A 16,335-nucleotide genomic window follows, 5' to 3' on the forward strand; every position below is an offset into this window, starting at 1 on the left:
ATGTAATGCAAACAAATACATGACTCATGACATACTATTCTCTTTAAGGAGACAACTGCTACATACCAGAAAGAGTAAAATGTAGTGGTTTTCTTTTGAAATGCATATTGCCAATTAAATCTAGAAATATGCAACATCATCAAACTGTACCTCTCAACAGACTTAATTAAGAAGAGTAATCAACAACACCTTTTTATGAGGATTTTTAAAACCACTCCAAAAGGAACAAACTAATAACATAATTGTAATCAATAATACTTTATATGATCATCTTGCAAACAGCACAGTTGTACCTCATTTTACCAAACTATCTATACTTTTGCCATTTTATAAACTGTACCTTTTTTACTGAGAAGAAATATGCAAGCCTAATAAACTGCACCGTATGTAAACTACACATTCTTTATCCATATTAAACCAATTATTAATAAATAAGAAGCATCATTCAACTATACCTTTCAAGACACTTAATAATATATATATTAGTGCACATACTATTTTTTAAACAAACTTTAAGTACAGTAAAATTATCTCAATATATATTTGTACATTTAATAAATTAATTTAACCAGCAAAGGTTCATAAAAATGTCAAATTTATATTACATAAATCTCTTTAAAATATAACTCACCTTTTAAATAAATCTGTTGAATGAAAAATCTCACACACTCAGTCAGGATTTTCTTGTAGTCACAGAGATTGTAGATCAGCACACTCTCTAATATAAAACCAGTAATGGCAAACCTTCCCTCTAATTTTCCATACATATACACATAACCCACAAATGACATTGCTTCCCAGTGATTTTCAAATTGAAAAACGATTTTCCATTGGTCACAGAGAATCATACTTTTCAACTGACATCTTCACCCCTTCTCCTTAATATCAGTTTCCATAGCAATAGGTCATGCAACATTCAACTTAGCTGCCAGGTCACAATTTCACCACACAATGTTGCAAATGACAACAGCAGATGTGGTTGGCTTTGCAAAGCATGCCCTTATCCTTTCTGCTGTACCTTTCAAACATTTCAAAATAACCAATAAGAAACAAAGTAAAATGCACCCTATATTAAAATGTAGAGTGTTCTTAAACAGCCAATCAAACCTCTACTTTCTTAAAAACAGCATCTTGTCCACCGTTTTAGATAGATTTCATTCTACCACCTGCCTACCTCAGGTATAGACATCTTCTGATTACCGAAAGAGATCCCTTTCAAGATGCTTTCAGTGTGGGTTGTTGGGCACAGCTATGTTTTCTGGTGAAAAAGGTATGCTGAAAGCAGAGGTATTGACAAAGACCTAGCTTTACAAAATGCGGATATTAAATGGATTGGACAGAGAGGATTGAAGTGGCACCAATTGATGCCATTGTTTAAATCCTTTAGGCACTTCCAACCCCCTGACCTCATGATTGTGCACTGTGGTGGCAATGACCTAGGCACATTGACTGGGGTAGGTCTGGAAATGCTAATGAAGAACACCTTTGCAGAATTGATGTTGCTTTTCCCCCAAACTGCCTTTGTCTACTCTAACATATGCCAAAGACAGAAATGGAAGTGGTCCTATCAATTTTGTCCTCAGATTGAGAAAGCTAGAACAAATCTCAATAAAGCTGTTTCTGCTTATCTCAGAGACCATAGTATGGGGTCCATATACAACAATCTGCGTTTTAGTATGGATAGCATATACAGGAGAGATGGTGTACATTACACAGACGAGGGAAACTGATTCTTTCTCAACAACTTCAGACTCTTCATCGGCACTTACATGTAGCTACAAAAATCTCCCAATAAATTCAAGGGCTCTTTTTAGAGCCACCCAAGTTGCTAACATATGATATAGCTTTTTAATGACAAAAAATCTCATTTTGTTGTATTAGGAGTCGCGCACCCAGCACTATTAGGAGTCGCGCACCTCTTGCCTTCACACCAGGGGGCCACGCTGGGAGTCGCGCACCCCTCGCGTTCACACTTTTGGAAATAAGAAATAATGTTGAATGATTCCTCTAGGGACATCTATATTTTGTGATCTACACGATTGAGCATCGCTATTTGAGCACATATCTCTGCTGTTTCCAAGTTGTTTTTTTTAATCGCATGCTATATGGGTGACAGCACCGTGACCGCCAGCATGGCCCCCATGTACCGCCCTGGGGGCATTGTGGCTATCGTGACGTCATCGCGAATTTTGGTGGAAATATAAGATAAATCAGTGAATTATTAATACACATTGTTATAGAGAAATTGAGATTCTGATAAATGTTTTTGTAGAGTTATTTAGATAGTGAGTTAGCTAGTGTGATGGTTAGAATTTTTATATAGTTATAATTTTTGAATGTGTTGTGGCTATTGAATTCCTGCTTTTGCTTCCCGCTTTTGTGCCGTATCTGCGGGGATCGGGATTACCGTCGTCCTCACGATCTCCGGTTCAATGAGAAAACTGAAAATAAGTTTTATTAATGGTTGTTCTAGAAATACACTAGAAAAACATGAGTTTGAAGTGCACAGTAATACACCCCTAGGGTGTAAAATACTACAATATGTATGCATATATGTGTTTTTCACTTTATGGCAAAGGTGTGATTGTCACTGTTAACAGCGTCATGGCGACATCCCAAATAACAGTGTAAATGGAAATAGGTCTTAAAGATGGATTTTAAAGAAACTTAGTGCCAAAACAAAAGTTTAAACATGTTTTCATAGAAGCATGTATATGGTAATATGTGTTGCGCAATGTGTAGAATGGATTTGTTTGTTAATATTTTGGATGTGCTGGTGGCGGTTGAATATCTGCTTTTGTTTTGCAATTTCGCGACTTATTAGTGACCATCACAATGTCGCCAAAAAGATTCCTAAATACTAGAAAAAAGGATCTCTATAAAAATAAAATATTTCAGGAACTAGGGTGGCTCTGACAAGAGTCTTTGTGTTGATTGTGTCTGCATGACAGCTAGACATAAGATCGGATGCAGAGTTTCAGGTTACTTAGAAACACCTTGTTGCCTTCATCTATAAAGTGCACTCCATCATTTCTATAAATACCATGCTTGTCTAAATGAAGATTGTTGTTGTAGGTTTAGCCAATGTGATGATCTCTGGGGAATGCAGAAACAGTTATATTAACATGTTTCCCGTCTTTGTCAATCTGTGGACAGAATAAAATTGACCACTTCCATTTATGTCTTTGGCATACATTAGAGTACACCAAGACAGTGTGAGGGAAAAGCAACATCAATTCTGCAAAGGTTTCTTTCATTAGGATTTCCAGCCCCACCCCAGTCAATATGCCTAGATCATTGCCACCAAAGTGCACAGTCATGAGGTGAGGAGCTCGGTAATCCACAGTGGATGTAACCAATGCCAGCAACTTTCAAAACGTGACCCCTCCTCAGATAAACCAAGTAATCGCCACATTTGGAAAACCCACGTCTCTATCAATACCTGTTTTTTTTGCAGCCTATTAAGCCTGATAGACATAGCTGTGGCCCACAATCCACACTCTAAGCATTTTGAAGTGAAGGAGCAATAGCAGTCAGGAGAAGGTTGGAGCTGAATGAGGAAGTTATCCAAATGAAAAGCAGCTACAATGAAGGTGTTTTTTTTAAAGAGATATTTCATTGGATGCTGTCAGCATGAAAAAGAATAAAATTAGGTAGTGTGTTGGATGCCTTAGCAAGAAGTCCTATTATTGGCTGTTGTTTAAAAAAGAAGTGTAACACAGACATGGATATCCGTTTGAATCTGTGGAGTAAATCACACCTGCTGCATCTCATTCAGAAGTAGCATGTGCTGTGAACTTGTGACCTACTGGTTCCACTGGGTTGCTAGGTACACTGATCTAAGAGTGTATTTGGGGAAGGCTGTTAAAGAGACAGAACTTTTTTTTTGAAAGTTGAGGAATAATTACACAATTTGAGTAATGTCAAACTTTAATTTTACAACTCAGGACTTTGAAATAAACTGTTGCACAGTATTTATATTTAAAAAAATTGAAGCTAAATATTAAATTGCACTACTGTTTTCTTTTGTGATTATTCCATGATCATCACGAAAACATTGTGAACATGCCGAGACAGGAACCTCGGACAGGAAAGGGTTAACAGATGCTAATCATTCGCAAGTGGAGACACAGTAGTCTAAAATGAAAGACATGATTTAATTGGCTGCCTGTCTCATCATCATAAAGTGGAAAGTTGAAAAGGTTGCTATTTTATAGTTGCTTTCTATGAGAGTGGTGCACCATTTTTGTGCTTAGTTTTTACCAATCTAGACAGTGTGAAAAACTATCCAGAAAGAGCTAAAACAACAATATAATCTGCAAACTCAATTCACTGATATGTATATAACTTTTTCATTGTTTAAAAAATCGGCATTGGAAAAGAAGATGCTTATGGGAGTTTGATTAAAAGGAGTATCACAAAAATCCGATGAACTGTTTCTGGCAGAGGGTATGCGTTTAAGATATTAGTATTGTTGAAAGTTAACACGAGTAATGCCTTTAAAAAATGACAATTTTAAAATGTCTATGCATCATGTGAAGAACAGACAGATCTATGTTATTTGCATTCTGGGAACTGTAGTACTTTCAGTCACTTTACTAAACAGGAGTAGTGTGGTCATGAATAAAACATAAGAAAATGTGCTGTGCCTGTATACAATTTATAAAGTAGTAATACTTGTTAGGTTTGTATAAGAAAGTGTTTGTCAATGTGGTTTTTAACTTATATGCCTAGCCTATATATGTTTAGATGGTGCGATATGTTTTTTCCGGTTGTAGATAGTTATATGTACTATGAAACTTGAGTTTACTTAAAGCTGCAGAGAACTATATATTTTTGGAAAGATGGCCTAAAGGAGTATATCTATTATGTAATCATGAATATATGCACATGGTGATCTATGTTATTTAAGGCTGTTGAAAATGTCATGTATATGGTGAGGATTGTGTATTTATTTAAACATGCTAAGTTTCAATAAAATATGTAAACCATAAACATGCTAAATATACAAATGTCCGTCCAGTGTTGAGAAAAATCTAAAATTCTTTATTCTTCTTTACAATGTTGACAATTGTACAGCAAACAGCCAACGCATTTCATTCTATGCCAAGAACTTCATCAGGGCAAGTCGATTAGATGTTTCCAATTTTTGACCAAAATATGCATACGTGGTCATCTAGTGTACTCCACTGATTATTCTCCGTAGCCTACCGCTTTCCTTTAAAAATAACTGCAGGCAAAGACTAATTAAGTCTAGTTATGCCTATTGATAGAACTACATACGCCCAAGTCCGACTCGGAAAATAAGATATATAGATGGCTGATGTGCCAGAAATGTCCGTTCCCACGCTGCACAGCCGACAGGTTATTTGATATACGTGCGTATATCAAATAACCTGTCGGCTGTGCAGCGTGGGAACGGACATTTCTGGCACATCAGCCATCTATATATCTTATTTTCCGGCTTGGGCCGGATGTAGTTCTATCAATAGGCATAACTAGACTTAACAGAACGAAATGCGTTGGCTGTTTGGCTGCTTGCTGTACAATTGTCAACATTGTAATGAAGAATAAAGAATTTTTGATTTTTCTCAACACTAGACGGACATTTGTATATTTACTTCTCTATGGACTCTTTTGTAAGGTGGTGCAACCTACAGTTGATATAAGTGTATTTTTGGTTATTCGAACCGCCCCTAGAGGAACGGCAGGGGCAGTAGAGTTGCACACAGTGAGAGCATAAGGCTCTGTGTTTGGTTTACATTTTTGGGGAGATTATACAAGGAGGGAGGTGCATCACAAAACCAGGGCAGTTTTTGTATAGGTTGGCCGTTCCCATGTTGCTTTAACCATAAACATGCTAAGTTTAACTTGAGGAGAGTGCTGAATGTCTCTTGAGAGGTCTTGTGCTAGCTTCACTTGGCATGTAACTTTTCTTTAAGAAATGCTAAATATATGTTTTAACCTCTTGAATACCCATGACGAGCTGGACTCGTAATGGCACACAGTTCTCGTGTGCCCATGACGAGTCCAGCTCGTCATGAGGCATTCCCTGGGGAATCCCTCTGGTGCGGGCACCAGAGGGATTCCCTTTAATTAAAAATAGCCTCGGGAGCTGGGGAAGAGCTTCCCCAGCTTCCGAGGCAACCCCCCCCCTGCTTTCCGTGTAATGACGATCGACGCGCACGTCGCGCCGACGTCATTACACTGGAACTGAAACTGAAATGGCCAAGAGGCTCATTTCAGTTTCCCTTTCTACGGGCTCAGGGGGCTATCTCAGCCCCCTGAGCACTTAGAAAGACGGGAGAGGTATCGTTAGAAAGGGGAGAATCTCCCCTTTCCACTGATATCCCTCCCCAGTGGATCCCTGCTTGGGGAACACCACAGGAGGGCGATCCCCAAGCAAGAAGCCACCCATTAGACACCAGGGAGGTAGGAGCGGCCCCTTGGGCAAGGGCGTTTGCTCCCCCTATATGAAATTGGCACCATTGATTCTTTTTGCCCCCCCTGGGGGGCAGATGGGGCAGTAGCCCCCAATCTGCCCCCCCAGGGGGACAAAAAGCCCACTAGACACCAGGGAATTAAAAAAAAAATACAAATAGTGGTGGGTGATGCCCAAAACGGGCAGGCCCATGCCCCCACCCCCCAATTACTACAGTCTTTCTGCCCCCCCGGGAGGCAGATGGGGCATTGGCCCCTAATCTGCCCCTTCGGGGGGGCAGAAAGACCACTAAATACCAGGGATTAGTTTTTATGTTTTTTTTAGGGTGGGGTCTGCCCGAAACAGGCATGCCAATGCCCCCACCCACCCGCCATCATTACAGCCTTTCTACCCCCCTGGGGGAAGATGGGGCATTGCTCCTAATCTGCCCCTTCGGGGGGGGCGGAAAGCCCACTAGACACCAGGGATTTTTTTAGAAAGTAAAAATAAGGGTGGGGTTGCCCAAACCAGGCATGCCCATGCCCCCACCCCATCCCCCCAATTATTACAGTCTTTCTGCCCCCCGTGGGGCAGATGGGGCATTGGCCCCTAATCTGCCCCTTCGGTGGAGCAGAAAGCCCACTAAACACCAGGGATTTTTTTTTCGTTTTTTTATAGGGTGGGGCTGCCCGAAACAGGCACGCCAATGCCCCCACCCACCCGCCATCATTACAGTCTTTCTTCCTCCCCTGGGGGCAGATGGGGCATTGGCCCCTAATCTGCCCCTTCGGGGGGCCGGAAAGCCCCTAGACACCAGGGATTTTTTTTAGAAAGTAAAAATAAGGGTGGGGCTGCCCAAAACAGGCATGCCCATGCCCCCACCCCCCGCAATCATTAGTCTTTCTGCCCCCTCTGGGGGCCAGATGGGGCATTGGCCCCTAATCTGCCCCTTCGGGGGGGGGGCAGAAAGCCCACTAAACACCAGGGATTTGTTTTTAGAAGATTTTTTTTAGGGTGGAGGCTGCCCGAAACGGGCACGCCAATGCCCCCACCCACCCACCACCATTACAGCCATTCTGCCCCCCCGGGGGGCAGATGGGGCATTGGCCCTTAATCTGCCACTTTGGGGGGGGGGCGGAAAGCACACTTGACGCCAGGGATTTTTTTTGCACACATTTTTTTAGGGTGATGGATTTTATTTAGGGTGGAGGCTGCCCGAAACGGGCACGGCAATGCCCCCACCCTGCCACCATTACAGCCTTTCTGGGGCAGTAGCCCCCAATCTGCCCCCCCAGAGGGGCAGAAAGCCCACTATCCACCAGGATATTTTTTGCGCAATTGTTTTTAGGGTGTGGGCTGCCCGAAACAGGCACGCCAATGCCCCCACCCTCCCCCCCACAAAAATGACAGTCTTTCTGCCCCCCAGGAGGCAGATGGGAGCTATAGCCCCCAATCTGGCCCCCCCTGGGGGCGCAGAAAGCCCACTAGAAACCATGGATTTTTTTTTGTTTTATTAGTGTAGGGGTAGGGGCTTCCCAAAATGGGCATGACAATACCCCCACCCCACCCCCAGAGAAATTCCAGTCTTTCTACCCCCGCCCGGGAGGGCAGATGGTGGCAGTGGCCCCTGATCTGCCCGCTGGGGGGGCAGAAAGCCCACTAGGCACCAGTGAGTACGCAGGCTTTTTTTATGCGTGGGGGCTGCCCAAAATGGTCATACCAATGCCCCCACCCCCACAAAAAATAGCCACTGTCTTTCTGCCCCTAGGGGCATATCGGGATGAAACCCCCTTCCCCAATTCCCCCTCAGGGCGGCAGAAAGGCCCCTGGGCTCCGACTTTTTGTTAGCAATGGGCATACCTGTGGATTTTGGACACTAGCGCAGTTGGCACATAGGCAAACCTGTACATTGTTTAAAACTAGACACCGAGGGAAATCCAGGATGGGGTGACTTGGTACCTCCCACACGAGTGAGGCACTGTTTTTATCGGGAGACCCGGTGGAACACTGGGTGGTAGGAAATTTGTGTCTGCCCGGTGATGCCACAACTTTCCCACACAAAAATGTGTGAAAAAGGTGATTTTTTCAGCTAAATTTGAGGTTTGCAGGGCATTCTGGGTAAGGAAACGTTAGGGGATCCACGCAAGCCATACCTCCCTGGAATCCCCCGGGTGTCTAGTTTTCCGAAATGTGTGGGTTTGGTAGGTTTCCCTAGATGGCTGCCGAGCACCGGGCCAAAAAAACAAGTGACCCCCCTTGCAAAACCAGGTCGTTGTGAGATAGGCAATTTTCATGTCGCCTCAGTACGTTGTGGGCCCTTGCCTGTCGCGGGTACTTGGGCCTCCCACACGACTGAGGCACCGTTTTTATCGGGAGACCCGGTGGAATGCTGGGTGGAAGGAAATTTGTGTCAGCCCGGTGATGCCACAACTTTCCCACACAAAAATGTATGAAAAAGGTGATTTTTGCAGCTAAATTTGAGGTTTGAAGGGCATTCTGGGTAAGGAAACGTTGGGGGATCCACGCAAGTCATACCAACCTGGAATTCCCCGGGTGTCTAGTTTTTAGAAATGTGTGGGTTTGGTAGGTTTCCCTAGGTGGCCGCCAAGCACCGGGCCAAAAACCCAAGTGGCCACTTGCAAAACCAGGTCGTTTTGTGATAGGCAATTTTCATGTCGCCTCACTACGTTGTGGGCCCTTGCCTGTCGCGGGTACTTGGGCGTCCCACACGAGTGAGGCACCGTTTTTATCAGGAGACCCAGGGGAATGCTGGGTGGTAGGAAATTTGTGTCAGCCCGGTGATGCCCCAACTTTCCCACACAAAAATATGTGAAAAAGGTGATTTTTTCAGCTAAATTTGAGGTTTGCAGGGCATTCTGGGTAAGGAAACGTTGGGGGATCCACACAAGCCATACCTCCATGGAATCCCGCGGGTGTCTAGTTTTCAGAAATGTGTGGGTTTGGTAGGTTTCCCTAGGAGGCCGCCGGGCACCGGGCCAAAAACCCAAGTGACCCCCCTTGCAAAACCAGCTCGTTTTGAGATAGGCAATTTTCATGTCGCCTCATTACGTTGTGGGCCCTTGCCTGTCGCGGGTACTTGGTCCTCCCACATGAGTGAGGCACCATTTTTATCGGGAGACCCGGGGGAATGCTGGGTGGTAGGAAATTTGTGTCAGCCCAGTGATGCCCCAACTTTCCCACACAAAAATGTGTGGAAAAGGTGATTTTTTAAGCTAAATTTGAGGTTTGCAGGGCATTCTGGGTAAGGAAACGTTGGGGGATCCACGCAAGCCATACCTCCCTGGAATCCCCTGAGTGTCTAGTTTTCAGAAATGTGCAGGTTTGGTAGGTTTTCCTAGGTGGCCGCCGGGCACCGGGCCAAAAACCTAAGTGACCCCCCTTGCAAAACCAGCTCGTTTTGAGATAGGCAATTTTCATGTCGCCTCACTACGTTGTGGGCCCTTGCCTGTCGCGGGTACTTGGTCCTCCCACATGAGTGAGGCACCATTTTTATCAGGAGACCAGGGGGAACGCTAGGTGGTAGGAAATTTGTGTCAGCCCAGTGATGCCACAACGTTCCCACACAAAAATGTGTGAAAAAGGTGATTTTTTCAGCTAAATTTGAGGTTTGCAAGGCATTCTGGGTAAGGAAACGTTGGGGAATCCACGCAAGCTGTACCTCCCTGGAATTCCCCAGGTGTCTAGTTTTCAGAAATGTGTGGGTTTTGTAGGTTTCCCTAGGTGGCCGCCATGCACCGGGCCAAAAACCCAAGTGGCCCCTTGCAAAACCAGGTCGTTTTGTGATAGGCAATTTTCATGTCGCCTCACTATGTTGTGGGCCCTTGCCTGTCGCGGGTACTTGGGCGTCCCACACGAGTGAGGCACCATTTTTATCGGGAGACTTGGGGGAATGCTGGATGGTAGGAAATTTGTGTCAGCCCGGTGATGCCACAACTTTCCCACACAAAAATGTGTGGAAAAAGGTGATTTTTTTCAGCTAAATTTGAGGTTTGCAGGGCATTCTGGGTAAGGAAACGTTGGGGGATCCACGCAAGCCATACCTCCCTGGAATCCCCCAGGTGTCTAGTTGTCAGAAATGTGTGAGTTTGGTAGGTTTCCCAAGGTGGCTGCCGAGCACCAGGCCAAAAACCCAAGTGAACCCCCTTGCAAAACCAGGTCGTTTTGAGATAGGCAATTTTCATGTCGCCTCACTACGTTGTGGGCCCTTGCCTGTCGCGTGTACTTGGGCCTCCCACACAAGTGAGGCCTCGTTTTTATCGGGAGACCCGTGGGAACGCTGGGTGGTAGGAAATTTGTGTCAGCCCAGTGATGTCACAACTTTCCCACACAAAAATGTGTGAAGAAGGTGATTTTTTCAGCTATATTTGAGGTTTGCAGGGCATTCTGGGTAAGGAAAAGTTGGGGGATCCACGCAAGCCATACCTCCCTGGAATCCCCCGGGTGTCTAGTTTTCAGAAATGTGTGGGTTTTGTAGGTTTCCCTAGATGCCGGTAGAGCTAGGGTTAAAAAACTACAGCTAGGCACTTTGCCAAAAAATGTTCATTTTTCACTGCGAAATTGAGGTGTGTCCACGATGCGTTTTGCACCGTAACCTGTCGCGGGAACTAGGCCGACCCACACAAGTGAGGTACCATTTTTCTCGGAAGACTTTGGGGAACACGGGGTGGGTGGAAATTTGTGGATCCATGCAGATTCCAGAACTTTCCACCACAGAAATGTGGGGACAATTTGCTTTTTTGGCAATGTTTTAGGTTTGCAAGGGATTCTGGGTAACAGAACCTGGTGGGAGGCAGTCAAGTCCCCCCATCCTGGATTCCCCTGGGTGTCTAGTTTTTAAAAATGTATAGGCTTGCTAGGTTTCCCTAGGTGCCGGCAGAGCTATGGTTAAAAAACTACAGCTAGGCACTTTGCCAAAAAAGGGTCATTTTTCACAGCGAAATTGAGGTGTGTCCACGTTGCGATTTGCGCCGTTTCCTGTCGCGGGCACAAGGCCGACCCACACAAGTGAGGTACCATTTTTCTTGGAAATCTTTGGGGAATGCGGGGTAAGTGGAAATTTGTGGATCCACGCAGATTCCAGAACTTTCCACCAGAGAAATGTGGGAAAATGTGTTTTTTTGGCAATTGTTTAGGTTTGCAAAGGATTCTGGGTAACAGAACCTGGTGGGAGGCAGCCAAGTCACCCCATCCTGGATTCCCCTGATCCTGGATTCCCCTGGGTGTCTAGTTTTAAAAAATGTATTGGTAGGTTTCCCTAGGTGCCGGCAGAGCTATGGTTCAAAAACTACAGCTAGGCACTTTGCCAAAAAAGGGTCATTTTTCACAGCGAAATTGAGGTGTGTCCACGTTGTGTTTTGCGCCGTTTCCTGTCGTGGCCACTAGGCCGACCCACACAAGTGAGGTATGATTTTTCTCGGAAGACTTTGGGGAACACTGGGTGCATGGAAATTTCTGGATCCACGCAGATTCCAGAACTTTCCACCACATAAATATGGGAAAAATGTGTTTTTTTGGGCAATTTTTTAGGTTTGCAAAGGATTCTGGGTAACAGAACCTGGTGGGAGGCAGTCAAGTCACCCCATCCTGGATTCCCCTGGGTGTCTAGTTTTTAAAGATGTATAGGTTTGCTAGGTTTCCCTAGGTGCCGGCAGAGCTATGGTTCAAAAACTACAGCTAGGCACTTTGCCAAAAAAGGGTCATTTTTAGCAGCGAAATTGAGGTGTGTCTACGTTGCGTTTTGCGCCGTTTCCTGTCGCGGGCACTAGGCCGAAACACACAAGTGAGGTACCATTTTTCTTGGAAGACTTTGGGGAATGCGGGGTGGGTGGAAATTTGTGGATCCACGCAGATTCCAGAACTTTCCACCAGAGAAATGTGGGGAAAATGTGTTTTTTTGGCAATTTTTTAGGTTTGCAAGAGATTCTGGGTAACAGAACCTGGTGGGAGGCAGTCAAGTTACCCCATCCTGGATTCTCCTGCGTGTCTAGTTTTTAGAAATGTATAGGTTTGCAAGGTTTCCCTTGGTGCCGGCTGTGCTATGGTTAAAAAACTACAGCTAGACACTTTGCCAAAAAAGGGTCATTTTTCACTGTGAAATTGAGGTGTGTCCACGTTACGTTTTGCTCCGTTTCCTGTCGCGGGCACTAGGCCGACCCACACAAGTGAGGTACCATTTTTCTTGGAAGACTTTGGGGAACGCGGGGTGGGTGGAAATTTGTGGATCCACGCAGATTGCAGAACTTTCCACCACAGAAATGTGGGAAAATGTGTTTTTTTGGGCAATTTTTTAGGTTTTCAAGGGATTCTGGGTAACACAACCTGGTGGGATGCAGTCAAGTCACCCAATCCTAGATTCCCCTGGGTGTCTAGTTTTCAAAAATGTATAAGTTTGTTAGGTTTCCCTAGGTGCCGGCAGAGCTATGGTTCAAAAACTACAGCTAGGCACTTTGCCAAAAAAGGGTCATTTTTCGCTACGAAATTGAGGTGTGTCCACGTTACGTTTTGCGCCGTTTCCTGTCGCGGGCACTAGGCTGACCCACACAAGTGAGGTACCATTTTTCTCGGACAACTTTGGGGAACGCGGGGTGGGTGGAAATTTGTGGATCCACGCAGATTCCAGAATTTTCCACCAGAGAAATGTGGGGAATATGTGGGTTTTTTTGGTAATTTTTTAGGTTTGCAAGGGATTCTGGGTAACAGAACCTGGTGGGAGGCAGTCAAGTCACACCATCCTGGATTCCCCTGGGTGTCTAGCTTTCAAAAATGTATAGGTTTGCTAGTTTTCCCTAGGTGCCGGCAAAGCTACGGTTAAAAAACTACAGCTAGGCACTTTGCTAAAAAAGGGTAATTTTGCATTGTGAAAATGTGGTGTGTTCACGTTGGGTTTTGAGCCATTTACTGTCGTGGGCACTATGCCTACCCATACAAGTGAGGTACCATTGTTATCGGGAGACTTAGGGTAATTCAGATTTGTAAAGGAACTGTTATTACCTATTGACTTTCGATGCATTTCTGCCTTCCAAATGTAAGACATTGTGTAAAAAAGAAGTCATTCTAAAAAATGACTGATAATTCTCATGCTAGTATGAGTATGCCCAATTTCGGAAATGTGCAAATATCTACTGTTTCTAAACTCTATATTTTGTTCCCATTTCAGAAATACATAGGTGTATTTCATACCGATTTTTCCATGTACACATTTTTACAGAATAATTACATTATACCTGGTACATAATAAAAAACCATTGCAAGTTGCTACTCAGTTTTTGGCTCTGGGTTCGTTGGGTTCTTGGTGAACCTACAAGTCCTATATATCCCCACAACCAGTAATGTCCAGTGGATGTAACGGTATATTGCTTTCAAAGAGCTGTCATAATTAGAAGAAGTTACAGGTGAAAACGTTGACACAAAAGGCTTTTTTTTTTAAACAAATGTTCAATTTATCCTATATTTAACTGTTAGTTTCTATAAAGAAACCTTGATGGATCTACACAAATGACCCCTTGCTGAATTCAGAATTCTGTCTACTTCTCCAAAATGTATAGCTTTCCAGGATCCATTATTGCTTTTGTACCCATTTCTACCATTAACTGGAAGGAGGTCGAAAGCACAAAAAATAGCAAAAATAGGCTATGTGCCAGAAAAATGCCAAAACTGTGTAAACAATGTTGGGTTTATGACAAAAGTCTGGTATCCCCTAAAAGCTGGGGAAATGGTGATTTCAGCCCCACAAACCCTTTTTTGATAACATTAACTCAGATGCTTTCATTTGCAGCCCGTTTTTCCCATTTTTCCCCCCAAAAACTACATTTTGCCCTATTTTGGCTCATTTCTGTGACCCCTCCAGGGGAATCCACAAACCCTGAGACCTTCAGAATCCCCATGATGTTGGAAGAAAAGGATGCAAATTTGGCGTGGATACCTTATGTTGTCAAAAAGTTACAGGGGCCTCAGCGCGCACTACCCCACGTAGCCAAAAAAGGGCGTGGCACAGGAGGAGGAAAAGGCCTGGCAGCGAAGGGGTTAAAGACACAAGAAATATTTGCGAAATGATGTAGGTATGCCATTAAGAAAAGGCTTTGTGCTTTGAAAAAGTGAGAATTGTTTTCGGTTTTAGAAACGTACTGATGCATTGTGCACGCTGAGTAACAGAGCAATGTATTCTCTTAGACAGCCATGTATGTAATCACATATCAAGTGTGATATCTAGACATAATCAATCACTCAGGCACTACACATGCACTCTTCCTTCTCACCCATATCCAAAAAAGTGAAGAAATGCATCCTAAAACACTGACCAACACTCAATGCTGGTGATGTCAACCTTGAACATCCCCTGTTTGCATTTCGGAAAAAAAACAAAGGACCACTTGGTTAGGAATAGTCCATCCAGAAAACCAACGCACACACTCACTGACCTCAAGGGACTTCCTTCGCTAACTGGCAACTCTGAATGTGGCAACTGTGTTGCATATCACTTTACTATTGAAAGTAAGGAATTTGTATTTGTGACCATCAGTATTTCTCGAGAGCAATTTTTTAATTGTAATACTTCAAATGTTATTTATGCAATTTTATGCCCTTGCACTATGATTTACATTGGTCAAACAACACAAAAAGTAGGGATTCGCAGCCGTCAACATGGAAGACAGCTCTATTGCAAGGTACCAAATGCTCCACTCATTGAACAATTCTTTCTGAAAGGACACACGGAGGATGACATCCACTGGCAAGTCATCAATATGGTTAAACCACCACCAAGAGGTGCGGACATCAAACAAATGCTCAATTAGAAGGAACTTAAATGGATCCTTCACACGGCTGGAGGACTGGACTACGCTCATATAGTCCCCATGGAAGGGACACACTTATACACATACTGTGCATACTATAACATAATTTATACATACCTCTACACAATGATCATGAATATAATATCATTACACTTGATTCAGCAGACCACTATGATCTTGGCTCGCTCTCCACAGTCTACTTTTCCAACATTATGTTCTCTTGTTTCCAATGTAACAATGAATAATTTTGTATCCTTCTTCAAAGAATGGGTGAAGTGCCTGATTTGTATCCATGTACTATGACTGAATTTAATTTAACTCTTATATTATGTATATTTTGCTTAGCAGTATTGTTTGATTTATTTTTGTTGTACCAAACAATGGCCATTCTTTCTCTTCACCTATAAATCCTCCTTCCTTTTCATATTATAGGCTTTTTACCTTAACACGTACACATCCACTTTCCCCATTGCAATATGGCCGAACGGCCTCACCGCGTTTCGGACACACCACGCTATTGCGTCATCATGCCGCTACAGGCCACACCGCTCGCATGCCGCTATCATCTGATCATCACAGTCACAGCTAAAACTACTGCACTCCTGAGCTGCCATATCCATTGTGGCCGCCCTTGATCACTCTCAACCCCACACGCTGGTCCTCCTCCCAATGTAAACTCACCATGCAAGTTCTAACACCCTTCACCCTCCTTTCTTCATAGTCGGCTCTCGACCCCGAAGCACCCCCTCCCTCTCCTGGTCTATCGGATTCAACCCCAAGCATTACTAAGTTTTCCATCATGTCTTCCCTAGCACCCATAACATTCTTTATCCAGCTTGGTGCACTCATACCCCTTTCCTTATTCTCTGAGGCCACATCCTTCATATTGTAGACTAGCATTGTCTATAGTCACCACGCAGACCATCCGTTTTACCGCAAACCGCGACCGACTCATTTTTGGGACCTGCTCCTTGGATACCACTGTCTTTCTCCTCATTGGAGACATGGCTACGTGCCTTGAATTCCATTATAGGTCTTGGTAAATATTATATTGTACTCACTTGCTGCCATTATAATCTCTATCACCTCTCCTTTAAACTA

This window comes from Triturus cristatus, chromosome 5_1, assembly GCF_964204655.1.
Source record: "Triturus cristatus chromosome 5_1, aTriCri1.1, whole genome shotgun sequence".
Taxonomy (NCBI): domain Eukaryota; kingdom Metazoa; phylum Chordata; class Amphibia; order Caudata; family Salamandridae; genus Triturus; species Triturus cristatus.